Genomic DNA, 13466 nt, shown 5'->3' with positions numbered 1-13466 from the left:
TCCTTAAAACTCTCCTTTCCCATGATCCTTACAAAACATTTGACAAAGGTTAGGCTGCTAGTGTGTTGAGACCATTGTCTCTCATATTACCAATATGATCTGATTGTTTCCTTGTACTCTCCAGTCTGTGTGTCTGTATCCGCCTGTTATCTCTTGTCTCTTGTCTTAAACTTAGATTGTAAGCTATTTGGGGCAGGGACCAAGGGCAGTTGCAGACTAAGAGCTCAATGCTGTTAAAAATATTGTGTTCCTGCAACATACATTATCTTAAGTTGGACTTGAGGGCACTCAGCACCTTGAAGGAGGATCATGCTAGCAGTTTTTCCCCCCATAATGCCACTTGTTTAGCAGCTGACAAGCCTGCACTGTAATTTATTAACTGACTTCTTTCCCTGTGAGATTCCTTTGTCTTCGTCTGAGATACCAGGAGAAACTCTTTTCTTCCCCCATTTTATACCTACTACTACCGAGGCTGTCCTTTGAACTCTCTATTCATTTATCTGTGAAAATCAAGATGAAAATATCCTTCAGAAGCTGTTAATGCTTCTCCTTAATTGGCTGAGTGATCACTGAGCATGCTGGCTTTTTAGCACTACCAATTCTTTTTGGATTAGGGATTGGGAATGGGAATTTAACCCTAGTCTCCAGTACAGCAGTAAAGAGCACAATTAATAAGCAACAGGGATGTACTACTTCTTAATAGATTACCTGATTTCCTAACCATTAGCTGTTTGTTTGGGTGCTGGCATTGCTTGCTATTTAGTTAGTTGTGGGTTTTCTTTCCTCTACCATTATTAATATATGTGGAGTGGAAGTTTTTTTTTTCAAATACAGTGAACCACCTACCTTTATTAGAAAGGAAAGGCAAACATTTATAGTAATTTGATTTGTCATGAAAGTTATGTTTCTATAATAGATTAAATTTAATAAGGTATTTAATACAATATGCTCTATTTGAAATAGATAAGACATATTCTGATAAATTTAAGATATCATAGTTGTAAATACACACACTGCTCCATTAAGATTCCTTACTAAAATAAAATTTCCTTCTTAAAAACTACACTAACATTGTAAGAAAGCCTCACAATATATATGCTTTCATTGTTCTGTCTCCATCCCTGTGATGATGTTAATTTAAAATACTAAAATGAACAGTGCAGTTAAAACTGCAATTGCTAATAGCAGAAATGCCTATTTTTCAATAAAATATGTGATATTGCAGATTTTTTTAGACTAAGATGATATGGTGAAGGTATAATAACAAGTACATCTCAGAAGGCTCAGCCCATTTCAGAATCAAGCCTTTAGATTCATCATTGTATATAAGTCATTTATATACCGGTAATTCCTTCTGCTGTGGGGTATCTTGCAGTTGTCTATGCTGGATTCCATTTGCCATTGTATTGCTCATTTGTGTTAGGTCTGTAGCTCGTCAAAATTGTCCTTCATCTAGATTAACTAAATAATTGTGTGGAAACTGCATATTTTTGCATTCTTACTGTTTACTTCATCTTCCCAGTTAAGCATTATATTGTGTTTCTAAGGCTGAGCCCGCATTAGCAGAAGGTCCTCATAGCTATGGGAGTCCCCAGAGGCATCCTGACCTACTCGGCCAAAATACCTCTGTGGTCCCTTAGAATTCAAGGCCACAGTGAAAGAGGTGCCATCTTTTGGAAGGATGCAGCATGCACTACCATTGCACATTTCTTCCCTCCCTTCTTAATAAGGGAGTGCAAAGATTTTATGTGTAAGAATGCAAAGACTAACAGAAGGGAGAATGTTCCTTGTCTAGCTATGGAACACCTTGGTATTGACTTTTCTGCACACTGAATTGTCGCTATTCATCTCTTCCTAGCTCTTGACCTCTTTTCAGTCAATGATGGGGAATTTTACCTCACATTCTGTGGTTACCAAGTTTCCTTAATAGCCTCTTGAGAGAGAATTGACCAAGCACATTGAAAAAGATTAAGTTAATTATCCCGTTTCCTTGAATCTTTCATTTAATCCAACAGATTTTAAAAAGGCATGTTTTTCCTTCACAAAATCATGTTCGTTTGTTCCTATCATATATCATCTAGTTACTGTATAATGCTATTCAACAATTTTCTCAAACTATAAAGAGTTAACATTTACTGGTCCATGTAATTTCTGGGATTTACCTTAGCTTGTGTGTGTGTTTTTTAAACAGATATAACACTGGCTATTTTGCATTCTTCTAGTGTAGTAACTGTTTTTTAAAAACAAATTATATATCTTTGTTAGCATTCATTCATCAGTTCAGAAGGAATGAACTTGGATGAAATACCCCCTGGGTTTAGTGATGTATTGCAATTTAATTTCTCGGGTTGCTCCTAGCTCTGGCACCTGCTGTTTGTATTTGTTTTGATATCATGTAGGAGGCATTGATCTGGGAGGAAGGACCGGTGGGGCAGGGAGAGGAAGTCTAAATTATTTCCTTCTCCATCCAAATTATTTCAAATATCTTTATTTAAAATGATTTCCCACCCATTTTACAGTTTTATGAAAGTGCTTGAAGATTGGCAAAAATCCTCTTTCTCTCTTTTATAAAGTGCATAGCATGATTAACTGATCCTGTGTAGGAATTATGGGAGAAAAGAAAAAAGGAAAATCTCTTCTTTACCTATCAAATATATTTTAAAATTATGTTTTGCCTATTAATGCAGATTCCTCATAGAGCTTTCAGATGATCACAATTAATCTCATCAAAATGAAACCTAATTAAAATCACAGACCATAAACACATCTTGTTCTTGGGTTTCGAAAGCAACCAAAGAGTGGGTGGATATCTGGTCTGTAAAAACTAAGGAGTTCCACAAGTGAGCATCTTTATAGGCTTCAGCAGCTGACTTCTAGAACGAAGATAATTTCAGGAATCCAACAGAGATCAAGGTGACCCCTTAGGAATAGAGCTGATCAGAAATTTTTGAAAGTTGCCATATATTACTAAAATTTGCCAACATTTTTTCCATTTTCCGACTACCTCCGTTAAGGAACCAAAAGTCACAAGACCTATGTATGGGTAGCATACAGATTTCTACAGGCTCTGTGTGGCACAGAAGAGGAGGATATTAATTTGCTGCTGGCTTACACTAGCAAAAAAATTAATATCCTTTGTGTCAGCTCAGATATTGTGTATAGTTCATTGTGAGGGTGAAGGCAGTGCTGCACCCACTTGCTTCAAGGTGGGGAGTTGAGTTACACATTTTGAAACTCTTTGCAGGTGTAAAAGACCTATTAGGTTTTCTGGCTTACCCCCTGCCATTGCAAGATGTTTCCCACAATGCATTTTACTAGTATTTTGTCCAGTCTAATATTGAATGGTCCCAATTATGGGTCTTCCCAATTTAATAGACCTCACTCTTAAGAAATTTTAGCTACTCTTGTACTTTGCAGCTTCCTAGTAATATAGCTATAGAGGTTGATTTGACTTGTGTTTGCATATATTTAAGCAAAAATTGGTAATTTTACCCACCAAAAACATTCTGGAGTTATGAAATGGTCTGTATTCCCCATGCTATCCTTATGCAATGTGCTATTTTAATATTTTTATTAATTAAATTATATTTTTTCTATTTTGGTTCTTTATCTTTGCTTACTTTCTGCCTTACTTTATTTGTACCTCCTCTTCCCCTTTGCTCTATTTATTTGATTGTTTTGTTTGTTTCTCAAAACATCATTTTGTTCATTTTAGTTCAAGTGCTAGGCACATCTGCTTGGCTACCATCTGTTTGTAGTTCAATGGAAAACTGTATCAGGACGCCAGGGAGTTCTTGGAGTTCGGGGATCCTGGAAAGGTGAGAGCTCTTCAGGGATGTCCTTGCATCTTGCTGTAGCTTTGCTACTTCTTTCAAGCCTTTACAGTTGGAAGCTGCAATTAAAAGCTTTGCCTGTCTCTCCTAAGCCTGATATAATTTGTGGACAAAAGGAGAGCATTGATTTTGACAATCAGCATTTGGAGAGGGGAACAGTCCACTGTAATTAACATTACATTTGATTTTAGAAATGGTTACCATTCCCTATACTAGAATATTGCTTAAATTATTGTCCTTTATTTGCTTCTTCCTTCCTTCCCCTCCCCCCAATTCATTTTATGTTTCCTTTAAAAGAAAACTGTCCCTATTGAGCTCAGCCCAGAAACCTGGAAGAATCAAAGATAATAATCCTTTCTCACCATTAAAATGATTAATTATAGGGTGAAATGTGTTTTAAATCCTGGTATTTTAAAAATGTGAGGTAAATTCAGATCTCACCTATACTGTTGTGACTCTTGAATAATTGCACTGAAATTGACAGAGTTACTTTGAATTTATGCTAGCATAACTAAGAGTTTTATTTGGCTCCATATGTATTTGTAAAATTAAAATTAGCTATTCAGCGCCAGGTGATTTGGCAGATACACAGGGTATCTGCAGAGTTTGCGGCTGGTCCCTGAACCATTTTACATGTATCAAACCCCATTCCTTGGCAGAACAATTATAGAGAAATCTCTGCCAAAAAACTTCATGGAGATTTCTGCCTCAATCCTACATCCTATTCCAGACTACCTGGTGTGCTAGGATAGTGTGGCAGAGTGCAGCTCATACTCCACTTGAGTAATTTATAATTTGAAAACTTTACACTAGCATAATACAAAGCTCCTCCTCATGCCAAGACCAGGTGACACAGGATCAGAGAACTGGCTGTGGCTCCCTAATGCACATCCCTCCTCAACCGCCTCATCTTCAGGCTCTGTTCAGCTGCAGCTGAGTATCCAACCTCTATAACCTATTCTGAAAAGGTTCAGTTTCTTGACTTATTGATGCTCCCTTTGTTCATCTTTAGACAAGCATGTAAAAAGGGGATACCTGCCAATTATCTCTTCAGTTCTGTTCCCAGAGACCCACATGACACTGCTTGGATCTGGATTAGGGTTACCAGGAAGACTTCAAATTCTTTGGGAGCTCTCCTTGGTTTACTGGGTCTCCACCATTGGCCTGTATTTTGCACGCCATATGTTGGTTAAATCTGGTATAGAAATCGGTGCAGGATGCTCCCATTAATGTAGATAAGGATTTTCAGTTCTGAAAAACAAAGCCACAAATGTTACTTATTTACAGAAACTCGGAGACACCTACAGTCCTGGTAAGTGAAAAAAATGTCATCTGTGATTGGAACTTGGATCTTCTACCTAACAGGTGGTCCAGGAGCGATTTTTTTCGTATATAATGGGATTAGATTTTCAGTTATAACTAGAAGGAAACTGAGCTGATTAGCTGAGCATGCTCATTTTAAAAACAAGTGGGTGCTCAGAGTAATTGGCTCATTGTGTTAAAATTGCTAATGATACAGCATAAGATGAAAAAGCTGATAAAGTGGACCCTGCTTTTAAGAGAAAATAACTCAACATATTTTCCTTAGTGAAATTCTATAAGGCTTTCCTTTTCTGGTTTATAATTTCCAGCACCACAGAGAAATTTGAGTTGTAGGGAACCATTTTATGTACAGTGGACAGATATTTATGGTTAATAATAAACTGTCGCTGCTGCTTAGACCCTGATTTACAGTATTTGTTTTCAGATATGCTGTACTAAATTTTGCTAGGAGACACCGGCACATTGATTACCTTTAGTTTGCAGGTCAACTGGGGCTGTGTTCTGCTTATAGAGAAATAAGACATTACAGTAAAGGTTTCTGAGATGGAGATCATTTTAAAATAAAAGAGACTTATTTATCTATGTGCAAATCTAGCAGCAATGACACACAAGCATGTTCACATTTAGTAGCAAATGAAAAAAATATTGATTGTCTCTGAAGTATGTCATTTGGCATTTTGCATCAAAGCACTTAAAAACCTTTTTCATGAACAGAAGTAGAAATGCAGAGTACATTAAATGCATTTTTCTTCTTTAATGGCACATATTCTTCCAGAACATTAGGGTATACAGTGGGCTAAGATTATACAAAGTAAGAGTAATTATGTCATTTAACACATTTCTTGTCATTTTTCTGGCATACCTGTTGTAAATCCCCTGCTATAAACAATTTTAAACCAGTTATTATCTTTTGGTTGAAACTGTTCATTTTCCTCTCTCCTGTTATATTATATAAGAACAAATTAGTCTGCTTTTGTATTGGTAATAATCAGTTATTCATCACAGTGTAGCAACCTTCCAGAAAAATTATCACTAAGGAATTTTCCAGCTAGCTGAAGCTGAAGGCTTATGATTATGTCTCAGAAGCTTATAATGATAAGGTAAATAACAAGATGTATATTAAATAGATAAAAATGAAAAAAACTTACATCCACTTCCCCAACCCCTCCACCCAGTTATGTTGAATGGGTTTTGTGCTGAATACACATAATGCTTCTTAATGGGAAAGTAATAATGAAACATGGGAAATAGTATTACTAGCTTTAAAAAAAGCCATTTTGGTAATGAATCATTTATTTCAATTCAATTATGTATTGTATACGCTGGGCAGGAATGTAAGGAACTTGGAGGCTGCTGAGTTTACCTGCATTACTATTCTTGGAAATCATATTTAGAAAGAAAAAGAAAAATAGTAACTTTTTAGATAATTTTTGTCAGATACTCATAAAATATTTTTACCTTTGGATTTCTAATGAGCAAACCAAGAAGAAACAGGAATGACCCAATTTTGAACTCAGATACTCTTGTTTGTACCACCAAAATAGAATAATGTAGTTTGTAAGTTGAATAGTGCCTGAATGCAGAGCGATAGGTCTGGAAGAGCATTACACCCCAAAAATGTGTTAGAACAACTACCTCGGCATGTCTTTGCATAATGATCTGCAAAATGAGTCATGGCTTGACCAAAAGTGGGATAGTATTAGCTCTCCAACCAATTCATTTCTCCTACTAGCTAAACGAAGCATGTGAGGGAAATGTTTGTTCATTGTATTCTATATGCATGGTGAAATAAGCAATGTCCATTAACTTCCTCCACTGCCTATACACAGTAAATGTGATTACATCCATCTTTCAGATATAGTAATCTGGATTTAAATGAAAAATATCTCATGCAATTACTGTCAGAGATTGGAAAAGGTGCACATATGGAAAGTCTAATCTTTTATAGAGTCATCCCCCAAAACCAAACAATATCAGGTCCTCACATTTGAATCTCTGAATATAATCTAAGCACATTCCTGAAATATTTTTTCATTTTATCTGTTTCAGACCACTATGTCTGAGAGAAAGCACCAGAATGGAAATTGTTTATGCCTAACATGAAAAGGATGCAGCATTTTATGTCATAACTCAAAGTGAAGTGTGACATGTTGTCTGTTTGACTATGACACGTAATTACTGGCTGTAACATGAGTTACATCTCATTGATAATCATGCTACACACCACTGGATGTTGTAAAATTAAATGCTTTTTCAGACATTCTTGATTTCAGTAAGCATGGTGACCAGAGGGTTGGGTTTTAGGTGAGTAGAGGGAAGTACTTTGTCAAACCAGCTCTGTTTGAACTGCCAATCTAAATAAAACTATTGCAAATATGTTCATCAGACTATAACATCTCAATATCATGAAGCTGTATCACACTATGAGAATTTTATATCACAACATGATGAAGTTTGTGACACATCATCATGATGTCACAATGCCAAACAAAAAGACGCTGCACTGTCCTTAGAACATAAGCTACCAGGCTGCTTCCCACTTGGGCAAAAATTGATAATGAATGGGACACGGTAATACCATGGCACAAAACATATAGGAATGACAGAGTAGCCTGTGTTGCTGGGAGAGTGGCACTATATGTGAAAGAAAGTTAAATATAGTAAAAATCTTAAATGAACCAAACTGTACCATGGAATCCCTATAGATAGAAATTCCAGGCCAGAATATTAAGAGTATAGCAGTAGGAATATACTACCGACTGCCTGACCAGGGTGGTGACAGTGATTGTGAAATGCTCAGGGAGATTAAAGAGGATACAAAAAGAGAAAACCCAATAATAATGGGGGATTTCAACTATCCCCATGTTGACTGGGTACATGTCACCTCAGCATGGGATGCAGAGATAAAATTTCTAGACACCATTAATGACTGCTCCCTGGAGCAGCTAGTCCTGGAATCCACAAGGGCAGAGAACTTGACTTATTCCTAAGTGTGCACAGGATCTGGTTCAAGCGGTGACTATAGCTGAACCACTCAGTTATGTCAACCATAATATAATTAAATTTAACATCCTTGTAAGGGCAAAATTACTAAAGAAAACCACCACAGTAGCATTTAATGTCAAAAAGGAAAACTACACAAAAATGAGGAATTAAGATAAAGGGAAATTAAAAGGAACAGTCAGGAAATGCCTGCAAACTGCATGGATTTTTAAAAAAGAAACATAATAGAGGCTCAAACTAAATGTACACAGCAAATTAAAAAAAAAAGTAAGAGGACTGAAAAATCCCACCATTGTGAAACAGCAGAATAAAAGAGGCAGTAGGAGACAAAAAGACATTTTTAAAAATGAGAAGTCAAATCCTACGGAGCAAACTAGAAAGAGCATAAACTCTGGCAAGTCAAGAGTAAAAGTGTAATTAGGCAGGGCAAAACAGAATTTGAAGACCAATTACTTAAGGACACAAAAACTAATAGCAAAAAATATTTTAAGTCCATCACAAGGTGAAAGCCTACCCAACAATTAGTGAGGCCAGTGGATGATCAAGGTGCTAAAAAAAATCCAAGGAAGACAAGGCTGTTGTAGAGAAGCTAAATTAATTCTTTGCATTGGTCTTTACTGCGGAGGATGTGAGGGAGATTCCCACATCTGAGTCATTCTTTTTATGTGACAACTCTGGGGAACTGCTCCAGATTGAGATGTTGATGGAGGAGGTTTTGGAACAAATTGATAAAATAAATAGTAATAGGTCACCAGAACCAGATACTATTCATCTAAGAGCTCTGAAGGAACTCAAATATGAAATTGCAGAATGACTAACTGTGGTATTTAACCTATCGTTTAAATCAGCCTCTCCACCAGATGACTAGAGGATAGATAACGTGGCACCATTTTTTAAAAAAGGCTCCAGAAGCAATCCTGGCAATTATAGGCTGGTAAGCCTAACTTCAGTACTAGCCAAGTTAAGATCAGACTTATCAAACACATAGACGAACACATTACATTGGAGAAGAGTCAACATGGCTTTTGTAAAGGGAAATCATGGCTCACCAATCTATTACAACTTCTTTGAGGGTGTCAACAAAATATGACACTTGGGTTTTCAGAAAGCTTTTCACAAGGTCCCTCACTAAAGTCTCTGAAGCAAATTAAGCAGTCATCAGATAAGAATGAAGGTCCTCTCATGGATCAGTAACTGGCTAAAAAATAGGAAACAAAGGGTGGGAATAAATGGTTAATTTTAACAGTGGGGAGAGGTAAATAGCAGGATCCCCCAAGGATCAGTACTGAGACAGCACTATTTAACATATTCTTAAGAGGTCTGGTACAGAGGGTAAACAGTGAGGTGGCAAAGTGTCCAGTCAATTCAAAGTTACTCAAGATAGTTAAGAACAAATGCTGACTGCCAAGAGTTATGAAGGGATCTCACAAACTGGGTAACTGGACATCAAAATAGCTGATGAAATTCAGTGTTGATAAACGCAAAGTAATGCACATTAGAAAACATAATCCCAACTGCACATACAAAATGATGGGGTCTAAATCAGCTGTTACTACTCAAGAAAGAGATCTTGGAATCATTGTGGATAATTCTCTGAAAACATTTGCTCAATCTGCAGTGGCAGTCAAAAAAGCGAAGAGAATGATAGGAACCATTAGGAAAGGGATAGATAATGAGGCAGTAAATATCATAATGCCAGTATATGAATCTGTGGTACCCCCACACCTTGAATACAGCATGCAGTTCTGTTTGTCCCTGTCAAGGTTCCTTCCCCACTCTGAACTTTGCCTTGTCCTTGCACCCTATGCTGTCACCAACAAGCATGTTAAACAAAGAACAGGGAAAGAGCCCACTTGAGACGTCTTCCCCCTAAAATATCCCCCCAAGCCCTACACCCCCTTTCTTGGGAAGGCTTGATAAAAATCCTCACCAATTTGCATAGGTGAACAGAGACGCAAACCCTTGGATCTTAAGAACAATGAAAAAGCAATCAGGATCTTAAAAGAAGAATTTTAATGAAAGAAAAAGTAAAAGAATCACCTCAGTAAAATCAGGATGGTAAATACCTTACAGGGTAATCAGATTTAAAAACATAGAGAATCCCTCTAGGCAAAACCTTAAGTTACAAAAAGACACAAAAACAGGAATATACATTCCATTCAGCACAAACTATTTTACCAGCCATTTAACAAAAGGAAATATAACGCATTTCTAGCTAGATTACTTATTAACTTAACAGAAGTTCTGAAGAGCATTCCTGACCTGGTCCCGGCAAAAGCATCACACAGACAGAAAGACCCTTTGCCCCCCACCCCACCCCACCAGCTTTGAAAGTATCTTGTCTCCTCATTGGTCATTTTGGTCAGGTGCCAGCGAGGTTATCTTAGCTTCTTAACCCTTTACAGGTGAAAGGGTTTTGCCTCCGGCCAGGAGGGATTTTACAGTTCTGTATATAGAAAGGTGGTTATCCTTCCCTTTATATTTATGACAGTCCCATTTCCAGAAATATATATTAGAAAAAGTAAAAAGAAGGGCAACAAAAACCATATGGGATATGGAACAGCTTCCATATGAAGATAATTAAAAAGACAGGGACTGTTCAGCTTGGAAAAGAGAGGACTAAGGGTAGGTGGGACATGATTGAAGTCTATAAAATCATGAATGGTGTGGGGAAAGTGAATAAGGAAGTGTTTTTTACCTCTTCACATAGCAGAAGAACCAGAGGTCACCCAATGAAATTAACGGTCAGTTAGTGTAAAACAAAACAAGCAAGTACCTCTTTACACAACAAAGTCAATCTGCGGAACTCATTGCCAGTGGATGTTTTTCTGTTCATTCTCTCTGAAACATCTGCCACTGGCCACTGTAGAAAAACAGGATACTGGGCTAGGTGGACCATTAGTTTGACCCAGTATGACCATTCTTACATTTTTATGTAGCTGGTACTCTTCTCTCCACTCCAGTGACGGGCTCCTTGGGTAATTCTGTGGTGACATTGCTTGCTCATCAGCTTGGCATCCTAGAGCAGAGGACTCTTCATTATTTGGCACTATTTTTGCCAATAGGAAGATCTTCTGCTATTTTATTTTCATTCATAGAATACAGGCTTTACTGAGCTGGAGTCATAATATGATGGTATTTACACTGCAATGTTACAATGTTTTCAGATTATATTAATGTTCTAGATTCGTTAGACTTTGCAGATAAATAGCAAGCCTGTATCTCTTGGAATTTGCTTATCTCTAATTTACAGATGATCTGCATAAAAGTTATATAATATTTAAAGTTACATATTAATATGTATGATATATTTGGTTTATTTTGTCTTGAGAATCTATGATGGGATAATATCAAAGATAACCTATAAACATCAAAACAACTTGGAGGTTACATAATGTTACATTATAAGAGACAGAGGATTGCCCTGTCTGGGAATGAAGACAAAAAACTGATTCATCATATCACAGGGTAGAGAAAGACCCTCTGTGTCCATTAACTGAGGAGACATCTTGTTGAGCAGGGGTGTTTCATAAAAGATTAGCTCCTGAGAAGCCAGCCAGCTCTGCAAAAGACTGAACTTTGAGTGGGGGGAATCTACTTTATTAGATAGAAAAGGTAACTATTAATAAGTGTAGTTCCTAGTTCTCATTTTATGAGCTTGTTTTGTATTATAAACAGCTGTTTCTCTTGTTTCTAGGGGAATCTTGATTCTTTCTTGTAACAAACCTTCTTTTGTTTCATTATAAGTGCTCACAAGTCCTGTGTGTTATAGAAGAGTGGTGATTTAAGGTAAAACTGGTATACTGTGGTGCATTGCTCCTTTGGGAGCAGAGGATCTGGGATTCCTGTGAGTAGCCATGGTCTTCACATCACAGGTGAATGCTTCAAGTGGACTTGGGGGCTGGAGCACACCTATTATTAACCTGCAAAGCAAAGAAAGGGCTGGCATAGCCCAGAGCTGAGTGCTTGATTGGCTGAAAGGCTGGTGTTGTTAGGGAGCTTATGTCCAGCCACCATGAGCTAGACTCCCTCTTGCTAGATGTAGGGGGTAACAAGGTAACTCACAGCCATGACTATCCCGAGATCTGTCACAGTGAGTAAGGACTAATATAGGAGTTTGCATAACCTGGCACATGGTTCACTTGAGTCAGTGGAATTTATCTGTCTTAGATTTGCCAAAGGGATACAATCAGACTAAAAAGCAGGTTATGCTTCCTTTAATCTGAACACTTTTCTAAACTTGAAATAGGCATAAATGTAAGAATAGGAATGGGCAGGATTCAAACTCCGCATCTACAACCATTTAACAAGTCGCAGTGGAAACTATACTTGCATATACCAGTTCCCTGACATAAGCACAAATATTGGCAAAATATGGGATGTCATTATGTTTTATAAGAAAAGACATGAAGGATTAAAAGATTAAAGATTGTTATCTGAGGCAAATATCTGTGAATCCAGATGCTTAAAATGGAGATTAAAGAGATTGATGTTGTGTGACATTTAAGTAAAATAATCCACTTTAACAGGGCAGTTTTTCATCTGACTTTAATGATGAAAACACATGATGGTTCTGATGGTGATTTTTTGGAAGGAGATTAATTAGAAGAATATAGAAATACATTTCACATGGAATAGTTATTGTGGGGAATTTTGAATGGGGAAGCCACAGCTATGACAGTGTAAATCAGTGTTATTTACTGAATGCTATTTTGTTGCAGGTTATAGCATTGTATATTCTCACCTCAATGCAAGGTCATTTATTATATACCCATATATTTTTAAAGTGCTAACATTGCTAAATACATATACGTGTCAAAAATACCTTGTTTTTCATCTTGGAGATAAGTAACAGAATATTCTGTCTTGTTTTGGTCACTCTGCTGCAATTTAATCTACCTGGTTAAAAAGTAAGACATGTTTTATTGAAAGTAAACTATCGGAAACATTCTGGTGAGCTTGCAAAGCATATTGGCTGCTTCAGAGTGAATTCTCACTTTGCGCCCAATTTTGTTAAAAAGAGATACATTTTGCCAATCGCTTTGAACATTTTTTTTAAAAGGAAGTTTCTTTTAACATGTGTTCCAATGCCCACAAAATCTGTAGACTGACAAATGCAAGGCTTGAGAGCCATAGGCTTGAGAGCCTGAGCTCCAGCCAGAGCCATAGCATGCACACTGCTGTTTTTAGCATGCTAGCTTTAGCCTCGCTAGCACACGTCTAAATGTACACTTACACAACTGGGGTATAGATTTAGAAGGTAGAGCACATTGCAATGTATTCAGGAGAAATAGTTTACTGTAAATG

General features: G+C 37.1%; 1 protein-coding gene and 1 long non-coding RNA gene across 4 annotated transcripts in view; one reads left to right on the top strand and one right to left on the bottom strand.

The window, feature by feature from the left end:
* The window catches only part of KHDRBS2 (KH RNA binding domain containing, signal transduction associated 2), a 628896-nt gene that overhangs the window by 204179 nt on the left and 411251 nt on the right, over positions 1–13466 (top strand). The window lies entirely within an intron of this gene.
* Positions 1–13466, bottom strand: part of LOC311518748 — a 32894-nt gene that overhangs the window by 1613 nt on the left and 17815 nt on the right. Inside the window, exon 2 of the long non-coding RNA XR_014711103.1 lies at positions 4869–5084. This is a non-coding gene — a long non-coding RNA (uncharacterized lncRNA). The remainder of the gene's footprint in view (positions 1–4868; positions 5085–13466) is intronic.

This window comes from Lepidochelys olivacea, assembly GCF_965140295.1.
Source record: "Lepidochelys olivacea isolate rLepOli2 genome assembly, chromosome: 3".
In the NCBI taxonomy this organism is placed as follows: Eukaryota; Metazoa; Chordata; order Testudines; family Cheloniidae; genus Lepidochelys; species Lepidochelys olivacea.
This window is presented reverse-complemented; position numbering and strand designations above follow the sequence as displayed.